Source organism: Macaca fascicularis, chromosome 6 (assembly GCF_037993035.2).
Source record: "Macaca fascicularis isolate 582-1 chromosome 6, T2T-MFA8v1.1".
Classification (NCBI taxonomy): domain Eukaryota; kingdom Metazoa; phylum Chordata; class Mammalia; order Primates; family Cercopithecidae; genus Macaca; species Macaca fascicularis.
In genome coordinates this window covers 102,095,621-102,115,835 of record NC_088380.1, presented here as the reverse complement: position 1 = coordinate 102,115,835, position 20,215 = coordinate 102,095,621, and the positions used below count along the sequence as shown (strand labels likewise).

General features: G+C 47.5%; 1 protein-coding gene and 1 pseudogene across 4 annotated transcripts in view; one reads left to right on the top strand and one right to left on the bottom strand.

Annotated features, from left to right (window-relative positions):
- Positions 1-1,428: 1,428 nt before the first annotated feature.
- Positions 1,429-2,867, bottom strand: LOC135971351 (uncharacterized; annotated as a pseudogene).
- The window catches only part of LOC135971352 (SH3 domain and tetratricopeptide repeat-containing protein 1-like), a 52,232-nt gene continuing 34,104 nt past the window's right edge, over positions 2,088-20,215 (top strand). For 2 of the 4 annotated variants that reach the window (XM_073993929.1, XM_073993926.1), the window contains exon 1: positions 2,088-2,236. The gene's annotated coding sequence lies outside the window, so the exon portion shown is untranslated. Of the gene's footprint in view, positions 2,807-5,252; positions 5,370-20,215 lie in introns of all 4 variants that reach the window. The other 2 variants (XM_073993927.1, XM_073993928.1) reach the window with 2 other exon arrangements.

Here is a 20,215-nt window from a genome sequence, read left to right as displayed (position 1 = left end):
TCAGAGTGGGACACTGCCTTGCCTTAGAGAGGTCACACTTCTTCTCCTTCTTCTTCTTCTCCTCCTTCTTCTTTTTTAAAATTTGTGACAGAGTCCCGCTCTGTTGCCCAGGCTGGAGTGCTGTGGTGTGACCTTGGCTCACTGCAACCTCTGCCTCCCAGGTTCAAGCAATTTTCCTGCCTCAGCCTCCTGGGTAGGGTAGCTGGGATGATAGGCATACATTACCATGCCTGGCTAATTGTTGTATTTTAGTTTCACCATATTGGCCCGGCTGGTCCCAGTCTCCTGGCCTCAAGCGATCTGCCCACATCAGCCTCCCAAAGTGCTGTGACTACAGGCATAAGCCACCACACCGGGCGAGAGGTCACACTTCATGCCAAGTGGGTGGCAGCCACTCAGACAGCACCCCAGCTGGCACTGGGAGTGAGGCGTGCTCAGTGTCCTAGGAAGGCAGAGGGCTGCATGAGAGGTTCCAGGAGGAAGGACTGGAGGAGGATTTGAGATTTTCACCTGAGCAGCTGGGTGGATGGAGGGGCTGTTCACTGAGAATCACAAGAATGTGGATGAGCAGGTTAGGGCACTAATAAAGCACTCTGTTTGGCCCGCGGAAAATTTGAGATGTTTCCCTGTGTCCAGCTGGGCCTTTGGGAAAGGTCAGGGCTGGGCATCTGACTGGGATGGATGTCTCTGGCAGGCAGCAGAGCATGTGGATGGTTTGTGAAGCCTGGAAAGGCATGAGATTTCTTGTGGCAGTGCCCACTGCAAATGGAAGGGCATTTGGCCTGAGTCCAGACATATACAAGTTGGGCAGAGAAGGGGGTGGGTCCCCAGGACCCACCGAGGAGCAGCTATGGAAGTACAGGGAAACCAAGGGTGTGGGGTCACATGGAGCAGGAAACTCAAATAAGATGAGGAAAGACGTTTTAAAGACGATCAGGGCTGGGACAGTGGTTCATGCCTGCAATCCCAATACTTTGGGAGGCTGAGACGAGAGGATAGCTTGAGGCCAGGAGTTTGAGACCAGCCTGGGCAACATAGGGAGACCTCATTTCTATAAATAAATAAATAAATAAATACCATTGGTACTTGGCATTTCAGGCTGGGAACAGCAAACACATGAAAGTTCTGAGGTAGGAAAGGGAAGTGATTAGCGCTTGCTCCTGGTTCCTTTATCAGACCTTAAAGAGATGCAGAGACATTTCAGGTACTCCTTGGCCGAGCTCCTTCAGGGAAGGCCTAAGTTCGTTTTTACTTCCCCTCTATTAATTTTTTTTTTTTTTTTTTTTTGGAGACAGAGTCTCATTCTGTCGCCCAGGCTGGAGCGCATGCAGTGGCACCATCTCAGCTCACTGCAACCTCCACCTCCCGGGCTCAAACGATTCTCCTGCCTCAGTCTTCCCAGTAACTGGGACCATAGGGACGCGTCACCACGATCGGCTAAGTTTTTTTATTTTTAGCAGAGATGGGGTTTCATCTTGTTGGCCAGGCTGGTTTCGAACTCCTGGCCTCAAGTGATCCACCTGCCTCCGTCCCACAAACTGCTGGGATTACAGGAGCGAGCCACCGCGCCTGGCCCTACTTCACTCCTAACGCCCACCATACGTGCTTCCAAATGTTTGCTGAATGACAAGGTGAACGAGTGAATGGGACTACGTGACTTCGGGCAGCAGGCAATCCTATTCCTTGAACCTCAGTTTCCTTTTTTGTAAAGCAAGCCTGTCTCTCGCTCTCTGCCCTAAAAGCCTGAGTTCTGGGCTTGAGATGAGCGCGTCCTGTAGGGCAGACTGCAGGTGGACGTTGAGCTGGGTCTTCTAGGAGGCCAGGATCCGGCCAGCTCTTGGGTCCGGTCCTCCCGCGGGACACCGCACGCCCAGTCCCAGCGCCGCCCCGCCCAACCTGCCTTTGTTCCCCCAGGCCCCGCCCTCTCCGCGCAGCTCGCTCCCCATTGCCCGGGGGGCGGGCCCTGGGCGCCCGGCTCCGCTGGGGGCGGGGCTGCGGGCGGCGGGCTGGGCCGTGTGCACCTGCGCGGTGTGTTTCCCGGCCGCAACCCCGCGCCAGCTGCAGCTCGTTGATCCGAGCCGGATCCTGAGCGGGGAACACGGGCTGAAGCGGCGGCGGCGGCCCCGCCCCGGGGCTCCATTGTTGAGGCTGCCGCGGCTCTGTCGGCTGCTCAGCTGCGCTCCAGTCGGCCCAGGCGCCGCGGCGAGGAGCGAGCGCTGCGAGGCGGCAGCCTGAGGTGAGAGGGCGCGACGGGCGACGGGGTCTCCGGACCGGGCGGGGGTCTCTGCCCCGCGCCTGGCGGCTCCGAGCTGGGCTCCGCAGGGTCTGAGGTTGGGATCCGGGGTCCTTGCTCCAGGGCTTTGTCTCGGCCTTGGGCGGCACCGGGGGCTTAGCGCCTGCTGCGGTACCTCGTGGGCCCGCGGGGTGTCCTGGTCGCCCTGCGGGTGAGGGCCGGTCCCTACTGCTCCCCGGCTCCCCGCGTCTGCCGCGGAGGGGACTGCATGGACCCAGGCGCTGGCTTCTGCCCGGTTCCCCGCAGCGTGGCTGGTCCCCGCGTGCAGCAGAGGGGGCCCTGCGAGGGCCCACTCGTGGGGCGGGGTCCGGGCCACCGCGAGAGGGAGACTCCGCCGCCCTCCTCGCCCTCCCTCGCAGCGAGACTGCTTCCCTAGACTCACCGAGGGGACTGCGCGGACCTTCGGACGAGGGAGTCCGTGACTCTGCGTGGGGGCTCTTTCCCGGCCCCGCATGAGGGCTTCCTGAGTGTTTTGTCACCTATATAGGTGGCTGCGTGGACCCGCGCGCGTGGGTAAATGCGAGGTCCTTTTTCAATACCGTGAATCCAAGTATTCGTGCTATTTTAAATCTGCAATTCCTTGACTCTCCAGAGGGTTTTTAGATTAATTTTTTTTCTATTACTTCCTAGCGTTTGTTGCATAGTTCAGAGTACTTGATTAAAACTTAACAGGTCTGCCTGGTACGGTGGCTCACGCCTGTAATCCGAGGACTTTGGGAGGTCTAGGCAGGCGGATCACTTGAGGTCAGGAGTTGGAGACCAACCTGGCCAACATGGTGAAACCCTGTCTCTACTAAAAATACAAAAATTAGTTGGGTGTGGTGGTGGGCGCCTGTAATCGCAGCTCCTCAGGAGGCTGAGGCAGGAGAATAGCTTGAACCCAGGAGGCGGAGGTGGCAGTGAGTGAAATGGCTGCACTGCACTCCAGCCTGGGCCATAGAGTGAGACTTCCTCTCAAAACAAAAACAAAAACAATGTACTGGGTCTACCTCTGGCTCTGGAATTTTCCTGGAAGGCCTTCTCTTCTGGGCTTCATTTTTCTCACTTTTGAGGATCGTAAACTACATAATTTCCAAGAATTTTTGCCCTACACCTTTAATTCTTTCAAGCAAATATAGCAGAGAAAAATTCTCTTCCCCGCAATGGTGTAAGGAAGTCTCTCACAGAAGGGGACACATGGGTATGGAGAAGACAGAGGGTATATATATATATATATATATGTTTTTTTTTTTTTTTTTTTTTTTTTTTTGGTGACGGAGTTTTGCTCTGTTGCCCATGCTGGAGTGCAGTGGCAGGATCTTGGCCCACTGCAAGCTCCGCCTCCTGGCTTCACTCCATTCTCCTACCTCAGCCTCCCAAGCAGCTGGGACTATAGGCGCCTGCCACCATGCCCGGCTAATTTTTTGTATTTTTAGTAGAAACAGGATTTCACTGTGCTAGGCAGGATGGTCTCCATCTCCTGACTTCGTGATCTGCCCGCCTCGGCCTTCCAGAGTGCTGGGGATTACAGGTGTGAGCCACTGCGCCTGGCCGACAGAGGATGTATTTTTGAGCTCTACATTTCAGAGTTCTTTTCTCTAGCCCTGGCCTGGGTCCCAAACAGGGAACTTAATTCACTCTATCCCGAAGTATACTCTTGCTTTGATGCCATTGGTATGTTGTCCTAGAGATTTGCTGTGGCTGCTAGGAGTGTTTCAGAGTTAAGAACTGATGCAACCTCTCTTTTGTCAGTTTATGAGTCTATAAACCATCTTGTTTCCTTAGCGTTATCTCCCTGGAACTGGAAGGTCAGAGATGAAGTTTTCTTAGATTATAAGTCTCAGTCTTTGCTATCTACCTTCGTCTGTCTCCCATGTCACCTGCTGTTTTTTTTTCCCCCTGTTTTTCGTTTTAATGTTTTTATTGGATAGGTGTCTATTATTGCAGGCTACCTCAAAACATTTTTGGATATTGACAGGATATAAGTATGAATAATATGTAAAAGATAACTTATTCTAGTTCTTTTGAGCAGAGGATTTGGTTTTGATATGTGGCCCTATTAAAGCTTTTGTTAAGCCCAAGTACTTGCTGAACTTCAGTTCCCTTACCTGTAAAATGGAGTTAGTTGTTAATAATACCTGTTCTGCCTAACTCAGGAGATTGTTTTGAGGATCAAATGAAATAATGAATGTAATGGAATTTTGTAAATTTTAAATGAAATATTGTATTACCTAAGATTTTTTTTTTTAACGCCATATTAAGAATGGAATGAATCTGGGTTTTCCTTTGAAATCCGAAATATTTAATGTATAGAGAAGTTTTAATGTGTCTGTTGGGGAGCTGCATTAGGATTGTTTTCTATCTTTAATTGGCCAGTATTTTTTTATATTTTAGCATTTTTGGGGAACATCAAAATTTGTGTTTCAGTTATCATTAATATTTTACAAAGTTATTGAATGTGCATGATTTAATCTTTAACAATCTCTTCAATTATTTACATTCCCATGTAAAAAATTCAGTAATGAACGTCCATGTAAATAACATTCCCATGCTTTAATGAAGCATAATTTCTTGACATTGCAGTTTCTAAGTGCCCTGTGTTGAGGTTGGGAAAGCTAAAGGGCAGTCAGAGGTCAAGGTCAGCAAAGCGTCACCTTTGACATTTGAAATCCAGCAGCAGATATCACAGTGAACCCCATTCCAGCATCCAGGAAGTTTCTCTGCCCTGCCTCTCCTCCGGCCACCTCAGAATCTGTGTCTGCGGTGTTGGTCCTGCTTTCCTGTCTCTCCTCTGCCTTTTCTTTCTCTTCACCAACTTCTACCGAGTGCCTCTGATGTCTCAGACAGTGGCAGTGGGATTACAAAGGCTAATAAACCCAGCCCTGGTCCTCAAAGAATTTATGTTTTCTGTGCAGATATTAAGTGACACTGTCATATATAGTGTTGACAAACATTGATACAGATTTCCTGTGAAGTGCAGAAGCACCATCCTAGAAGCAGAGATGCAGAGGCAGCACTGGTGACTCACACGTGGAGAGCTGGAGTTCTTGGTCTAGTGGGATAAACTGACCTGGACATCATTTCAGTGCAGCGGAGAGTGAGTGCTGGGATGGGCTCCCTTGGGGCATCTGGGGCTGGGTTTGTCTGGTGTTTAGTCTCCTGCCTGGTACTTAGAGTTTATCAGTAAGATGAGCATTGGGAGGCTTCTAAGTGAAAAGAAAGGCAATCACTTACCTGAAACCTAAAATTTGTAGGTGTTCTGGGCCATTTATAATTCACTGAATCTGTTTTGTCAGAACAAGTCTATCATTTATTGTTTTGGATGGAGTGTGGCCAGCCCTGCCTTGCGATGTAAGGAAATCAGGAAACGCTTGTCAGGTGTCAACACTGTGCCAGGAACTCTTCTAGGGGTTTCCACGTGAATCACTGTATTCATTTCTGTTGCTGCTTTACCACATTTCCACAAATTTAGTGGCTTAAAACAATTGAAATTGTATCATCTCACAGTTCTATGGGGCAGAAGACTGACGTGGATGTGACTGGGCAAAAATCACCATGTGGGCTGGGCTGCATTCCTCACTGGAGAATTGTTTCCAAGTGCTTTTGGCCAAATATAGTTCCTTGTGGTTGCAGGACTGAGGTGTCTGTTCCCTTGCTCTCCATCTGTTGGGAGCTGCCCTCAGCTCCTGAGGCCTCTATCTGGTCTTTGTACGTGGTCCCATCAGCTCAGGACTAGGTAGGCCAGGGACCTGGTCAGGCTCTCCCGTTCCCCTTTGTGCATTTCTCTTCTTGCACTCGGAGAAAGTTCTATTCCCTATTTTAAAATATTTTTTTGAGATGGAATCTCGCACTGTTGCCCAGGCTGGAGTGCAGTAGCATGATCTCAGCTCACTGCAACCTCTACCTCCTGGGTTCAAGTGATTCCCCTGCTTCAGCCTCCTGAGTAGCTGGGACTACAGTTGCCCGCGATGACACCCAACTAATTTTTGTATTTTTAGTAGAGATGGGTTTCACCATTTTAGCCAGGATGGTCTCCATCTCTTGATCTCGTGATCTGCCTGCCTTAGCCTTCCAAAGTGTGGAGATTACGGGTGTGAGCCACCGCGCCTGGCCAGTTCTATGCTCTTAGAGGCTCATGGGATTAGATTGGACCTCCCTGGATAGCCCAGGATACTCTTCCTAAGGCCTGTGGCCAAGCCCTTTTGCTGCACGACATAGTCACAGGTCTCGGGGGTTGGAATCTCCCACCACAGTTACGGATCCACTTACTACAGCAGCCTGGGAGGTGCTTTTTGTCACCTCTGGTTAACAGATATCAATTATTTATTTATTTATTTATTTAATTTTTTTGCAAGTTGGCAGGAACATGAAGGTCCCTTTTTTTTTTTTTTTTTTTTTTCTTTTGAGACGGAGTCTCATTCTCTTGCCCGGGCTGAAGTGCAGTGGTGCAGTCTTGGCTCACCACAACTTCCACCTCCCAGGTTCAAGCAGTTCTCCTGCCTCAGCCTCCTAAGTAGCTGGGACCACAGGCACGTGCCACCAAGCCTGGCTAATTTTTGTATTTTTAGTACAGACGGGGTTTCAGTATGTTGGCCAGGCTGGTCACAAAATCCTGACCTCGTGATCCACCCAACTTGGCCTCCCAAAGTGCTGGGATTACAGGCGTGAGCGACCACACCCAGCCATGAAGATCCTTCTTAAATGAAAAAACCGTTCCTCTGACTTGATGTGAGGCTGTTGGTGAGACTGATAGCAGTGGAGACAGGTCCATCAGAAATGGAGCTAAACTTTGTTTTCTGGAGTATTTTGATGGCCTGCCCTGATCATGTAAGTTTTGCTAAGAAGTCATTAGAGTAATTCCTCTACTGGAAGAAATACCATATGGGGAATTTGGGACCTTCCCTTTTCAAGTTTTGCACAAAGGACTCTTCATGGGCGAAAAGTACATGATTCCAGGTCCATTTCTAGAATGGAAACAGCTGCATCAACCCAACAGCGATTCACATTCCTGAGTTTGAGAGAATCTGATTGTTTCAAGGCTGAAGCCAAAAGCCCAATAAACAATGTTTGTACCTTTATTCATAGTTAGGAATTAGGTGCATCCTGTGGTCAAGCAAACAACTGATGGTGGTCACCAAGTAGTTTAAAACCAAGTAGGACCTCATTTTATCATGTGGGTGTTTTTGATTTTCTTAACTAAGTTTTTATTTTCCTGTGCAATAAATGACAAACTCTGACTTGAAATGCATTTCCTTTAATAAACCAGAATCTAGGGCCGGGCGCGGTGGTTCACGCCTGTAATCCCAGACTTTGGGAGACCGAGGAGGGTGGATCACGAGGTCAGGAGATTGAGACCATCCTGGCTATGGTGAAACCCTGCCTCTACTAAAAATACAAAAAATTAGCCGGGCATGGTGGCGGGCGCCTGTAGTCCCAGGTACTCGGGAGGCTGAGGCAGGAGAATGGCGTGAACCTGGGAGGCAGACCTTGCAGTGAGCGGAGATCACGCCACTGCACTCCAGCCTGAATGACAAAGCAAGACTGTCTCAAAAAAAAAAAAAAAAGAAAAAAAAAGAAACCAGAATGTATAGTCCTAAGGTTTTTAACCTGGCTTTCAGGACTTTATGAAGTCCCCAAAATCCTGTGCAACAATTTTGTGTATCTGCATCCATGTGTGTTTATGGGGAGATGATTTATAGCTCTCCATACTTTTTCAAAGTGGTTGGATTCCAAAAAATTTTATTATACACCACTTTGGCCTGGTGTGGTGGCTCACACCTGTAATCCCAGAACTTAGGGAGGCTGAGGCAGTAGGATCCACTGAGGTCAGCAATTTAAGACCAGCAACATAGCAAGACCTCCACCTCTACCAAAAAAAAAAAAAAAAGAGAGAAAGAATGCTGGGCATGGTGGTGCACACCTGTGGTTCTAGCTGCTCGAGAGGTTGATCACCTGATCCCAATAATTTGAGGCTGTAGTAAGTTAGAATTATACCACCGCACTCCAGCCCAGGCAACAGAGCAAGACCCTCTCTCAAACAAAAACAAAAAACCATATCACTTAATATACTATTGTTGTTGGTCAAATATCAGATTTTGTTTAAAAACTAAATACTCTTTTTTTTTTTTTTTTGAGATGGAGTCTCGCTCTGTCGCCCAGGCTGGAGTGCAGTGGCATAGTCTCAGCTCACTGCAAGCTCCGCCTCCTGGGTTCACACCATTCTCCTGCCTCAACCTCCTGAGTAGCTGGGACTACAGGCGCCTGCCAGCACGCCTGGCTAGTATTTTGTATTTTTAGTAGAGACGGGGTTTCACCGTGTTAGCCAGGATGGTCTCGATCTCCTGACCTCGTGATCCGCCCACGTTGGCTTCCCAAAGTGCTGGGATTACAGGTAAATACTCATTTTTAGCAAAGTTGTACAGGCCTACAGTTCTAAGAGTCAGAAATTAACAAGGCTTAGGACAAAACCCAGCAATCCCCCACCTTACCCTTCTCCACTCTGATCCCTGCTCCTTGGAGGTTACTGTGTTTATGTTTTAGCTCGTTCTTCTAGATTGTGTGAAAGACAGGGAGGTGTCCTACTATGGAAGACAAGGATTCAGGCTGCTTACCTTCCCCGCTCCTCCTGTTGCCCACGTTTTTCTCCCCCATCCTCTCAGTATAATTATTGTGCTAGTGAGGCCAGGCACGGTGGCTCGTGACTTATCCCAGATTTTTGGGAGGCCGAGGTGGGCAGATCACTTGAGGCCAGGAGTTGAAGGCCAGCCTGGCCAACACAGTGAAACCCCGTCTCTACTAAAAAATACAAAAATTAGTCAGTTGTAGTGTTGCACACCTGTAGTTCCAGCTACTCAGGAGGATAAGGCACAAGAATTGCTTGAACCTGAGAGGTGGAGGTTGCAGTGAGCTGAGATCGCACCATAAGCTGAGATTGCACCACTGCACTCCAACCTGGGCAACAGAGGTAGACTCTGTCTCAAAAAAAATTATTGTGATAGTGGGATACATAGTATAATAGTGTATATATTTAGTATTCTTCCTGGTTTTTGGCCCACAGCTTCTAAAACCCTTGTAATTTCCTGAGTGATAGGAACATCATTGGTTATAATATTTGGTCTTAGGTTTCAATACCTGACACAAGAGCTTCTAAGACTTTGGGAATCTCTGGGGCGATAGGAGTGTCTTTTGTATGATAATGAGATGACAGGGGGCTTCGGCCCCTAGACAGGTTCAGGATCAGGGCTGGTTGCCAGAAAGATGAGTCATGATTATAGAGTTGGACATGTCAGCCCCACACCTACCTCTGGGAGGGGAGATGAGACAGGCTGGAGATTGAGCTAGTCACGGGTAGCCAGTGACTTAATCATGTTGATGTTATTAAAACTCCATAAAACCCTCTAAATACTGGGTTTGGGGAGCTTCTGGTTTGGTGAACTCATTTGGTGCTGGGGAGGTGGCACTTCCAGGCATGGGAGCCTCGACCTCTCTGCCCCGTGGTGTGCCCTGTGCCTCTCTTGCATTTGGCTGTTCCCGTGTTCTCTTCTTTGTAATAAACCAATAAGAGTAAGTAAGTGCCAAGCACTTTGCGTCTGTCACCTCTCTTACTTTTTCAGCAACACTGTGTGGCAGATAATGTCCTCATTTTGCCGGTGACAAAATGAGACTGATGCATTGAGTAACTTGCTCAAGGTCACATAATAAGCGGAATTCAAGCTCTGACTCCGAAGCCTGTGCTTTTAACGAGCATGCTGCATACGCGGCCTCTTTATTTGTTAGGAGTTTCGGTGTCTCTAGGGCCTGACACCAAGTTGACCGTCGTGTCCTAGAGCTGTTATAAGGGAGCTTTTAGCGGCCCTGCTGAGAACAGAGCCAGCACCTCCGGATTGGCAGGGCAGGGGCTGTTCCTGCTGGGAGCTGCAGGTCACTCCCTGTAGCCCTTGGCTGATCTTGCTCATCCACTCCCTCCCTCATTCAGTAGTTCCTGAGTGCCGCCTCTGTGCGGAGGAGAAGGAGGCAGCCTTCCAGCCCAGGTGGGGCCTGCAGGTACACAAAGGGAGAGGCAGCTGTGCGCTGAGCTGGCTGTAGGCTGGGACAGTGTGGCTCCAGAGGTGGCGATAGAATGCTCTGGGACTGCAGAGAGAACACATGCTTGTGAAAGGGAGGAAGGGGCAGTCACCGCAGAGGAGGTGTACTTGAGTTGGACTTTGAGGGAGGAGTTGGATTTCCACAGTGGAACCGAGCAGCTGAGGCTTTCTCAGCAGCTGAAGATTACAGCCAGCCAGCCTCAAATGTTCAGTTTTTCCTGAATTCCCTTTTTTAAGAGAGTGCAGTAAGTTTTCAACAGAGATAAAGCAGTCACCTCCATGTCATTCATGTTCTGCAAATCCTATGTGTAGTTGTTGATGCTTAGCAGATGGGGGCAGCCTGGGCCATAAGAGAAGAGCCTGTGTGTCCACTTGTTTGGACATCAGTCAGGTGTGGCACAGGGCAGTGATCACTGCCTTCCCCTGAGGACCTCAGTTGTACTTTTATGTGGAGAGGACAAAGAAAGCTGTTGTACAGGGGGCAGGAGACATTTCAACTGCAAAGCAAGGCACAAAATACACATAGTCTGTGCCCTGCATGAGAAACCTAGCAGAACTGTGTGCTGATTCCACCCCTGCCTCCCCTTCTGAGAGCGAACCGTCCATTGTACCATGGTGGAAGGCATTTCTGAAGCCTCTGCAATCGGAGTGATCTGTTACTTGCCCATTGAGCCTTGGGGCAGCAACCAGATGGTGTGGCTGAAACACAGGCCTTGGCCAGACGTGGTTGGTCATGTTGGTTCTGCCACTGATTGTGAATTACAAAACCTTGGAGAAGTCATTGTCTTTGTGTGTGCCTCTCATGTAAGATGGGGAACACTGTGGCCATTGCAGAAAAGCAGATAGGTGGAGCGAGTATGGAGTGCTTTGTGTGTGTGTGTCATACGGTGAATGAAATGGCACTGATTGACGTTATTGATAGTAATAACAGGTTTAATTCAGGAATAAAACTGGTAAAGTAGGCCAGGTGCGGTGACTTACGCCTGTATTCCCAGCACTTTGGGAGGCCAAGGCGGACGGATCATGAGGTCAGGAGTTTGAGACCAGCCTGGCCAATATGGTGAAACCCCATCTTTGCTAAAAATACAAAAATTAGCTGGGTGTGGTGGTAGTCCTGGGTGTGCCTGTAGTCCCAGCTACTTGAGAGGCTGAAGCAGGAGAATCGTTTGAACCCGGGAGGTGGAGGTTACAGTGAGCCGAGATGGTGTCACTGCACTCCAGCCTGGGCTAGAGAGTGAAACTCCATCTCAAAAAAAAAAAAACCTGGTAAAGTATTTTACCCAGCCTAGGTACATGTGGTAGAGCCGAATGAAAGCTTAGAAAAAGATGACTTGAGAACTAGCCCAGCAGAGGAATCAGGTGGGATGTGTTGTTACTGAGTAAGTGAAATTTGCACCTGCTTTCTCCCAGGCCTCGCTGAGTTGTGTACAACAGAGAGCTCAGGTGTTGGGGGCAGTTGACCGGTTGAAGAATGCATTGCTATTATGTGAGGAACATTGGGCTTTGAAAAAGCAGAACTGGATCCACGTTCTTGCCTGGTAACTCTAACTATCATCTAGTTTGTAAAGGGGAATACAGTTCACTGAAAAATTCTTATGACCGTGGGGAAAGGATTGGGGCGTCTGCATTGGTGTGTGTAATATAGGTCATATGAAAGAGCATTTAGGCTGGAGGGAGACTTTTCATCTCTATAACTTTACTTTCACAGGACAATTCCATCATGATTTGAAGATTTTTGAGTCAAAACTACATTGTTCTGCTATGTGTTTTGGGGCAAATTTATACATACAATTTGCTTAAATATTTCAGATGATACAAGAATATATGTGTAGCATAAAAAGCTGAAATTTGCATTTCCCCTTCTCTAGAAGTAACCATTGTGAATAGTTAAGTCTGTATTCCGCTATTTTGTGTATTATAAATACACTGTGAATATATGAGTCTATATAGACATATATGTTACAGAAACACATTTTTAGAGATGGAATATTGCTGTGTTGCCCATGCTAGTCTCAAACTCCTGGGCTCAAGTGATCCTCTCGCCTCAGCCTCCCAAAGTTTTGGAATTACAGGCGTGAGCCACCGCGCCTGTCCTGGATGAGTATATTTACTAATTGCTAAGTTACTCTGTTCATTACGTGTCTATTGAACTCCCCCATGTGCCAAGCATTGTTCTGAATACCTTATATGCACCAATTCACTTAATTTTTAGAGAAGCTCTATTGTTGCGTCCCTTTTACAGTGAGGAAACTGAACCACAGAGAGGCTGGGGACGTTGTCTAACATCACACAGCCAGTGCTGTTGGAATTGAGGTTGGAACCCAGACAGCTGGCTTCAGATCTCTTAGCTGTGATCATAGATGGCACACCCAAACCTTAGGGCCACCTCCCAAGCCTTGCCTGAGCTCTGCCTGAGCTCTGCGAGAGCCGTGTATGTGAGGTTTCTTTCCTCTTTAAGAACACAAGTCTTGGAATTGTCCCAGACCCTGGTAGGAGCTCTTGAGGACCAAAAAACAGGGGTTCTTCAAGCCTGCCCCAAGGCCAGATCTCTGATTTAGCTACTTGGAAGGCAGACGTGGAAGAGAGTAATTTTGCCAGAACAAAAAGTCAAGATTTCTGGGCTGACTCGGCCAGATGCGGTGGCTCATGCCTGTAATCCCAGCACTTTGGGAGGCCGAGGCAGGTGGATCACCTGAGGTCGGGAGTTCGAGAGCAGCCTGGCCAACAAGTTGAAACTCCATCTGTACTAAAAATATAAAAATTAACTGGGCGTGGTGCTGGGCGCCTGTAACTCCAGCTACCAGGGAGGCTGAGGCAGAATTGTTTGAACCCGGGAGGCAGAGGTGGCAGTGAGCTAAGATTGCACCACTGCAGTGCAGATTGGGTGACAGAGTGAGACTCCATCTCAAAAAAAAAAAAAAAAAAAAAAAAAGAGGGAAGGGGAATGGCTGGGCTGTCTCATCCTGGGGAAGAGGCCCTACAGCAGCCGTAGGACCTTGGCCACTTGGTTGGAAAAGAAGGAAGGAAAAGCTTCACCCATGGCGGTGACCTGGACTGCAGAAACCACACTAAACAGTCCACGTCCTGGAGCCTGGCCACCCCATTTGCTTCTCTTCTCCTTGGGTAGAGGGTGTGGGGAGCTTTCTACCCTGGAGGCTGAGCAGTGCAGCTTCTAACCAGGGTAGGCGTTTGTCTGTTCCTGGGAATACAGACAGCATTCTCATAAGCAGCCCAAATACTCCTGAACAGCTTTTTGTAGGGTGGGGTGGAGCGGGGCAGAGGGTCATTTTGACTCATAGGTACCTTTTCCACTTTCACGGCTGATAACTGTGTTACAGATTAAAGTTTTGTTTTTGATACTGAAGAGGGCTTAAGAGAGTGAGCTATTATGGCACATCTAAGTCTGCTAAAATAGAACCGCGGGGTAGTGTAGGAAAATCTCTTCTAAATTATGGATCATATATGGTGAACATTAGAAGCCATGTGTACCTAAGTTGACAAATCAAAACATGGCTTGTCTTTGGGTGACCCAGGTAAGTCTGGATGCCACTGCGCCTTGTGTGAACACAGGATGCTGAGGTGTAGGGATCAACAGGCTTTTTCTGGACATCTTGCACTTCTCCCTTGGGGTAAAGTGGGGCAGCAGTAGGAGCACACAGCTGTTGGGTCCCTAATATTTGTCAGCTGTTTTACATGTGGGATTCCATTTAATGCAATCTTAGAGGTAAAATTATTTTATTGAAGATGAAGATAGAAGCTTAGAGAAGTTAAGAAAATTGTTCAAGGTCACGTCATTTGTTTTTTTTTTTTTTTTTTTTTTTTTTGAGACAGAGTTTTGCTCTTCTTGTCTAGGCTGGAGTGCAATGGCGTGATCTTGGCTCACCACAACCTCTGCTTCCCAAGTTCAAGTGATTCTCCTGCCTCAGCCTCCCGAGTAGCTGGGATGACAGGCATGAGCCACCACACCAGGCTGATTTCATATTTTTAGTAGGGACGGGGTTTTTCCATGTTGGTTAGGCTGGTCTTGAACTCCCAACCTTGGGTGATCCGCCCAACTCGGCCTCCCAAAGTGCTGGGATTACAGGTGTGAGCCACCACGCCTGGGCAGGGCCATGTAATTTAAGTGGAAAGATGAAGTACTTGATGAACTCAGAAGTTTGACTTCAAAGCCCTTGATCTTTCCATAACACATGGTTCCTTCCCCGGTTAGTGGGGAGTGACTGAAGAACTCAAGGAAGTTGTGTTTTGTGGAAAGAAGACCTGAGGGGTGTATGGTCTTTCCAGGCTTGGAATTGCCATGCTGGGCTTCTGAATTGTGTAGCTGGGCCATAGAGAGAGAAGCCCCTCATTTAAGACTTATTCTTTGGGGGAAATAAAGGAAGGCCGCCCACATGAGACAGGCAGAGATGACTTTCTCAGAGCTGCTGTGGCAAGGGAGTCGGCACCATCACTTGCGTGTGGCAGAGACTGACATGCAAGTGAGTGGCAGATGAGGAGTGGGGAAGCTTCAGGATGGAAAAGAATGGCTCTCAGTGGAGGCTGTTGTGGGGGCTGGAGGCGGCTGTGCAGAAGTGGGGTGTCCTATGTGATTCGTTAGGGGTGTATTTGGCTTTCTTTGAATTATCCTAAATGGAAATAGGGGCCAAAATTAGGGTGGCTGTCAGTTTTGAGTCAAGTCCTGGCCACGGACAGAATCGTGGTTTAGTTTCTGGGTTGTGGAGAGAGAGCAGTCTGGCTTCCTGTCTCATGTGCTAGCCTGGCTGGCCTCCTAGCTGTTTACTGTAGATAGGGGATTGGTTTCCTGGGTGGGCAGCTACAGGTTGTGGTCTGAGTTCTGTCTTTATACATATGATCAGGCATGTTCTGTTTGTATATTCAGTCCCTCATTTTTCTTGTCAGTAAAAATATCAAATGACAAATTGGATACATTGGGAACTTTTTAGATGTCTGTGTCCCCTGGAGGAAGTTTTCACGTTCACATTTAATCAGAATGAATATAAACAATTGGGCCATTTATCTTGAAGTTGTAAAATAGGAAATCTTCAACAATACTACCTCAGCGCCATTTCCTGTCTGTCCATCGTTAGGGAATGTGTTTTTATCCCCCGCCGGCTCATCGTCCACCAGTTTGTGGTTGATCCACTTCTCTATACGTCTTGTCTTGTGTGCATCTCATTGTTTGCTAGTGTTAGCTTTCCCCTTCGTCAGTGTAGTTTATTTGTGTAGCCTCTGTTGGTAGGAAGTTATTTGTGGAATTTGTGAATGGAAGGGACCTTGGAGGTCTGCTAGGTCAGCCCAGTGATTTTCAAGATAAACAGAAATACAGGGAAATGTTCCAGCTTCTTTGGTGGCAAAACCAGGAATAGAAAGCAGTGTTCTTTGTGCCACAATGTCATTGGAAGACAACTCAAGGTGGGCCTAAAATGCAGAGTAACTAACTTTCATTTATCTCTGCTTCTGACTCTTGTTATCAGACATTTTAAATTGACCTTAATGTGTTCGCAGAAATATGAAAAGTTCTGACTTGTTTACATATAAGGTACTTCTTTGCCTACTCATTTGGTTGTTTTTTTCAACAGGATTGAAAAGACATTGTTATAAACTGAATGTTAATGTCCCCTCCAGATTCTTGTACTGGAACCCTAACTGCCAGTGTGATGGTATTAGGGGATAGGACCTTTGAGAGGTGATTAGGGTTAGATGAGGTCATGAGCGTGGGCCCTGGTCTGACAGGATTAGTGCCCTTAGAAGTAGAGAAACCAGGCCGGGTGTGGTGGCTCACACCTGTAATCCCAGCACTGCCTAGCTAATTTTTAAATTTTTTGTAAGGTCAGAGTCTTGCTGTGTTGTCCAGAGTGGTTTCAAACTCCTGGCCTCAAGCAGTCCTCTCACCTCAGCCTCTCAAAGCACTGGATTACAGGCGTGAGCCACACGCCCAGCCCAGTGATTTTTTGTTGTTAAGATCAAGGACGGGTTCCCTGGCTTGGCATTCAAGGCTCATGATCTGGGCGTGATATGCAAGTTGGGTTGCAGTGTTTCCATTCCCGCCATCAGCCTTGCATTCCAACTTGTTGCCTAAGCGCTGTTCTGAAGCCCAGCCTGAGAGCTGCATTTAGAATTTATACCTTCTCATCTCTTCATCTTCTTTGCCTATGTTCTTATCTCCATCTGGGACATCGTCTTCACCTGTGTTCTTATTTCCGTCTGGGACATCGTCTTTGCCTATGTACTTATCTCCATCTGGGACATCGTCTTCACCTGTGTTCTTATTTCCGTCTGGGACATCGTCTTTGCCTATGTACTTATCTCCATCTGGGACATCGTCTTCACCTGTGTTCTTATTTCCGTCTGGGACATCGTCTTCGCCTATGTTCTTATCTCCATCTGGGACATCATCTCCACACTTCTGCCTCTTTAAATCTTCTCCATCCTTCAAGACTTGAAATACTCACTTCCTTTACATGATCCCCGCTCTGACATCCAAGCTAGAATTAATCTTTCTTCCTTTGAACTCTGATAGTGATTAATGTTTTTCATCCTTTAATTATGCAGCAGTCCTGTGTGTTAGATATTATTATTTCCCCAGTTTTTCATAGTTACTCTGAAAATATTTACTGTAGTCATATATTTTGAGTATGTAATATGAGCGACATTCAAAAGGTCCTGGAGAGTGAAAGGCAGTCCTACTCCCATCACTGCTCTGTGACCACTGTTGCCAGTTTTGTTTGTTTGTTTGCTTGTTTGTTTTTCCAAGATGGAGTCTTGCTCTGTCACCAGGCTGGCGTGATCTCAGCTCACTGCAACCTCCATCTCCTGGGTTCAAGCGATTCTCCTGCCTCAACCTCCTGAGTGGCTGGGACTACAGGCGCGCGCCACTATGCCCAGATTATTTTTGTATTTTTAGTAGAGACGGGGTTTCACCGTGTTGGCCAGGATGGTCTGGATATCTTGGCTTCTTGATCCACCTGCCTCAGCCTCTCAAGGTGCTGGGATTACATGTGTGAGCGACTGCACCCAGCCTATGTATCTTCTTTTTAAAACACAGATGTTGGCATAAGATAAACAGTGTTCTCCATCAGTTCCCCACTGGTAAATATTTAGGTTATTCCCAACCGTTTGGATTAATCAATGCTGAGTTGTACGTAATTCTTCCATATTTGCATCAATATGTTCATAGGATGCATTGCTAGAAATGGAATTGTGGGATTCAGGGTTCTGCACATTTTAAATGTTGATGGGTGTTGCTCGATTCCCTTCTGTTAGGGCCATACTGTTATCTCACTGTCAATGTGTAAGGGCGCCTATTTCTATTTCCTTGCCAACAGTTTGTTCTGACATCACACACACACATAAAAATAGCCCTTTGTTCCAAAAACATGGACATTTTACCTTTCTACTTAAAGTGTGAGCACACTGACTGAAGCTCTGTGTTGCAGTGATATGTGCTGCTAGGATTGTGGCTCTGTTTTGAATTTGCTAGCCAGGCTATGGCTTTCCAGTCAGTTATTTTTTGTTTTCTTCATGTTGTTCCTGCCGTTGGGCTGGGGTAACCTGTGTGAATTTCCTTCTACTGCCCAGCCAGATTTCCTTTCCAGTGGATGGGCTTAGTGTCTCATATGGCAGTCCTGTTTCCTGGTGATCTGGGCTTAGTGTGTCATCCGGCAGCCCTGTTTCCTGGTGATCTGGGCTGAGTGGCTCCATGAGAAGTTGCACCCATCTTCTCCAGTAGTGCGTCTTTTCACAGCAAGCAAAACATTTTCACCACTTTTCTAGCGGTACAGGCACTAGCTCTTTTCTGGGCATCAGGAGACCTGGCTTTGTTCTGGTTCAAGCAACAGCTGGTGAGTTACCAAAGACAAGTCGCATCTGGCCCCTGGTCCTTTGCTTTATAAGTGAATCGCAGTCCGAGTGGGCATCACTGCCCTGGTCTCTATGCGGTGCTGAGTGTTGTGGGGATGATGGCTAAGTGTCAGGATGCATTTCCACTGCTAGGGGATTACAGGCCAGCCAAAGACACAGGAGGAAAGCTAACAGCCCTGGGCAGGTACACACAACGAGAGGAGTTTGAAAGGGTGGTTCCAAGTTCCTTGGTGTGATTGATGTGATCACAATAAACATTTTATCTCTAAGTCTTGGGCCATTGGACCAAGAGAAGAGAGAGCTGGTGTTGAGTTGTAGTGAGAGGTGTGTGGTTCGTGTGCCTGCTGAGCCTGGCTGGGACTCAATTCCATTGAGTCCCATTCCATTTTACCTTCTGTTTCCACCTTTTTCGTGCTCCTGCTTGTTTCTCCAGAAAAAAATGCAATAAATTGCTTTCAAAAACTTTACAAAAGCCATAGATGCTTATTGAAAATAGTTCAAATGATATGGAAGACAGAAAGATAGTGAGTGTTTTTCTGTTGTGTGTTTGGATGAATGTGTCTTTGGGGTAGTCACTATTAACACTGGGTGTATTTCCTTCCAGATCTTTTCCAGTGTACCTACAAATACATATGTACACTTTGTAAAAAACAAAATAGTACCTGATAAACATTGAGTTCCCCTACTCCCACTGCACAGTCTACATGGACATCCTTTCATGGTGATACGATGAGACCTGATCGACTCCTTTTGTTCGCTGGAGGGGCAGGTAATAATAGCTACAGATAACTCACCTTCAGTGGGCATTTACCATGTGACAGGGTCTGTGCTCCGGGCAGGCTACATGAAGTGGGTCTTAAGGCTTTTTACAACAATGCTATGGGTGAACACAGTAATTGTTAACATTTTGCAAATGATAGAATTGCAGTAGAGAGAAGCAAAGCTGCTTGCTCAAACTCATGGCATGATTCCTGAGAGAGAGAGAACACTTTTAAAACAATTGTTGCTATAATCAGGTGATTTATGATCATTTCAAGAAATAGTGCATTCAGCGAATACATTTCAGGGTCTGGTACAGTCTGGGAGCTGGTCCTGAAAATGCACTGGGCTAGAGGTAAGGGAGCGGTCCATTGGCCCTGGACCGCTAGTGCAAGGAGGGAGGTCCCGGGGAGAGGGGGTATGGAGAGGAGGTCTCTGAACAAACCTTGCAACATCCATTTCTGCTGAGTCTGGTCCGAGGTCTGGGTCTTGACATGCACACTTTTCAGAGATACTTGGTTTTGATTTTTATCATGGCTCACCTGAGCAGCCATGGTTTCAAACTGCCTGGAGATGTGGTCTGGAAGGCCAGTGCTATGCCCATCCTTCCCGCTCCTGCAGGAGGGGAGTCATCCTGGACTAGAGGGCTTTGCCTGTAATCAGCTATCTCATAATAAGTGGATTTGATGCTGGTTTCGCTAGGTCAGGAAATTTCCCATTTGGAAGGAAAACTGATACTTGTTTTTGGGTTTTGCTGAGGAGTCACAGGGTTTAGAGCAGGGACTGGAGGTTTGTTGAGACACACGTGAGTGCACTCAAACATCTTCCATGAAACGTGGAAATAAAGACAGTGTTCCAGAGAGGTCCCTGGCTTTGGGATATACATATTTCAGTAACAGAATGGCACTGGATGTCTGCTGAATTTTTTTCATGCTATTTTGGCAAATTTTATTTGGGTGTGTGTCTCCTTTACAGACGGTATGACATCAGTTTTTGCCACCAAGTATTTACAGCCATTGGTCCCTCCTATGTGGGTCACTTTTGTGCCGTGGTTTCTTTGGGTAAATTGTAGGTCTCCTACCCAAAGCACATTGCCCATTTCAAGGTGCTCCTGGTTTCTGAACACCTGTGGCAGTGCCTTCCCTGTAGGTGAATCCAGCGGAGAAAGTACCCCTCCCCAGGAGGTGGGGACTGGTGATTGCCTGAGTGAGGAGGCCGGGGATGAGCCCTGGACTAGAAT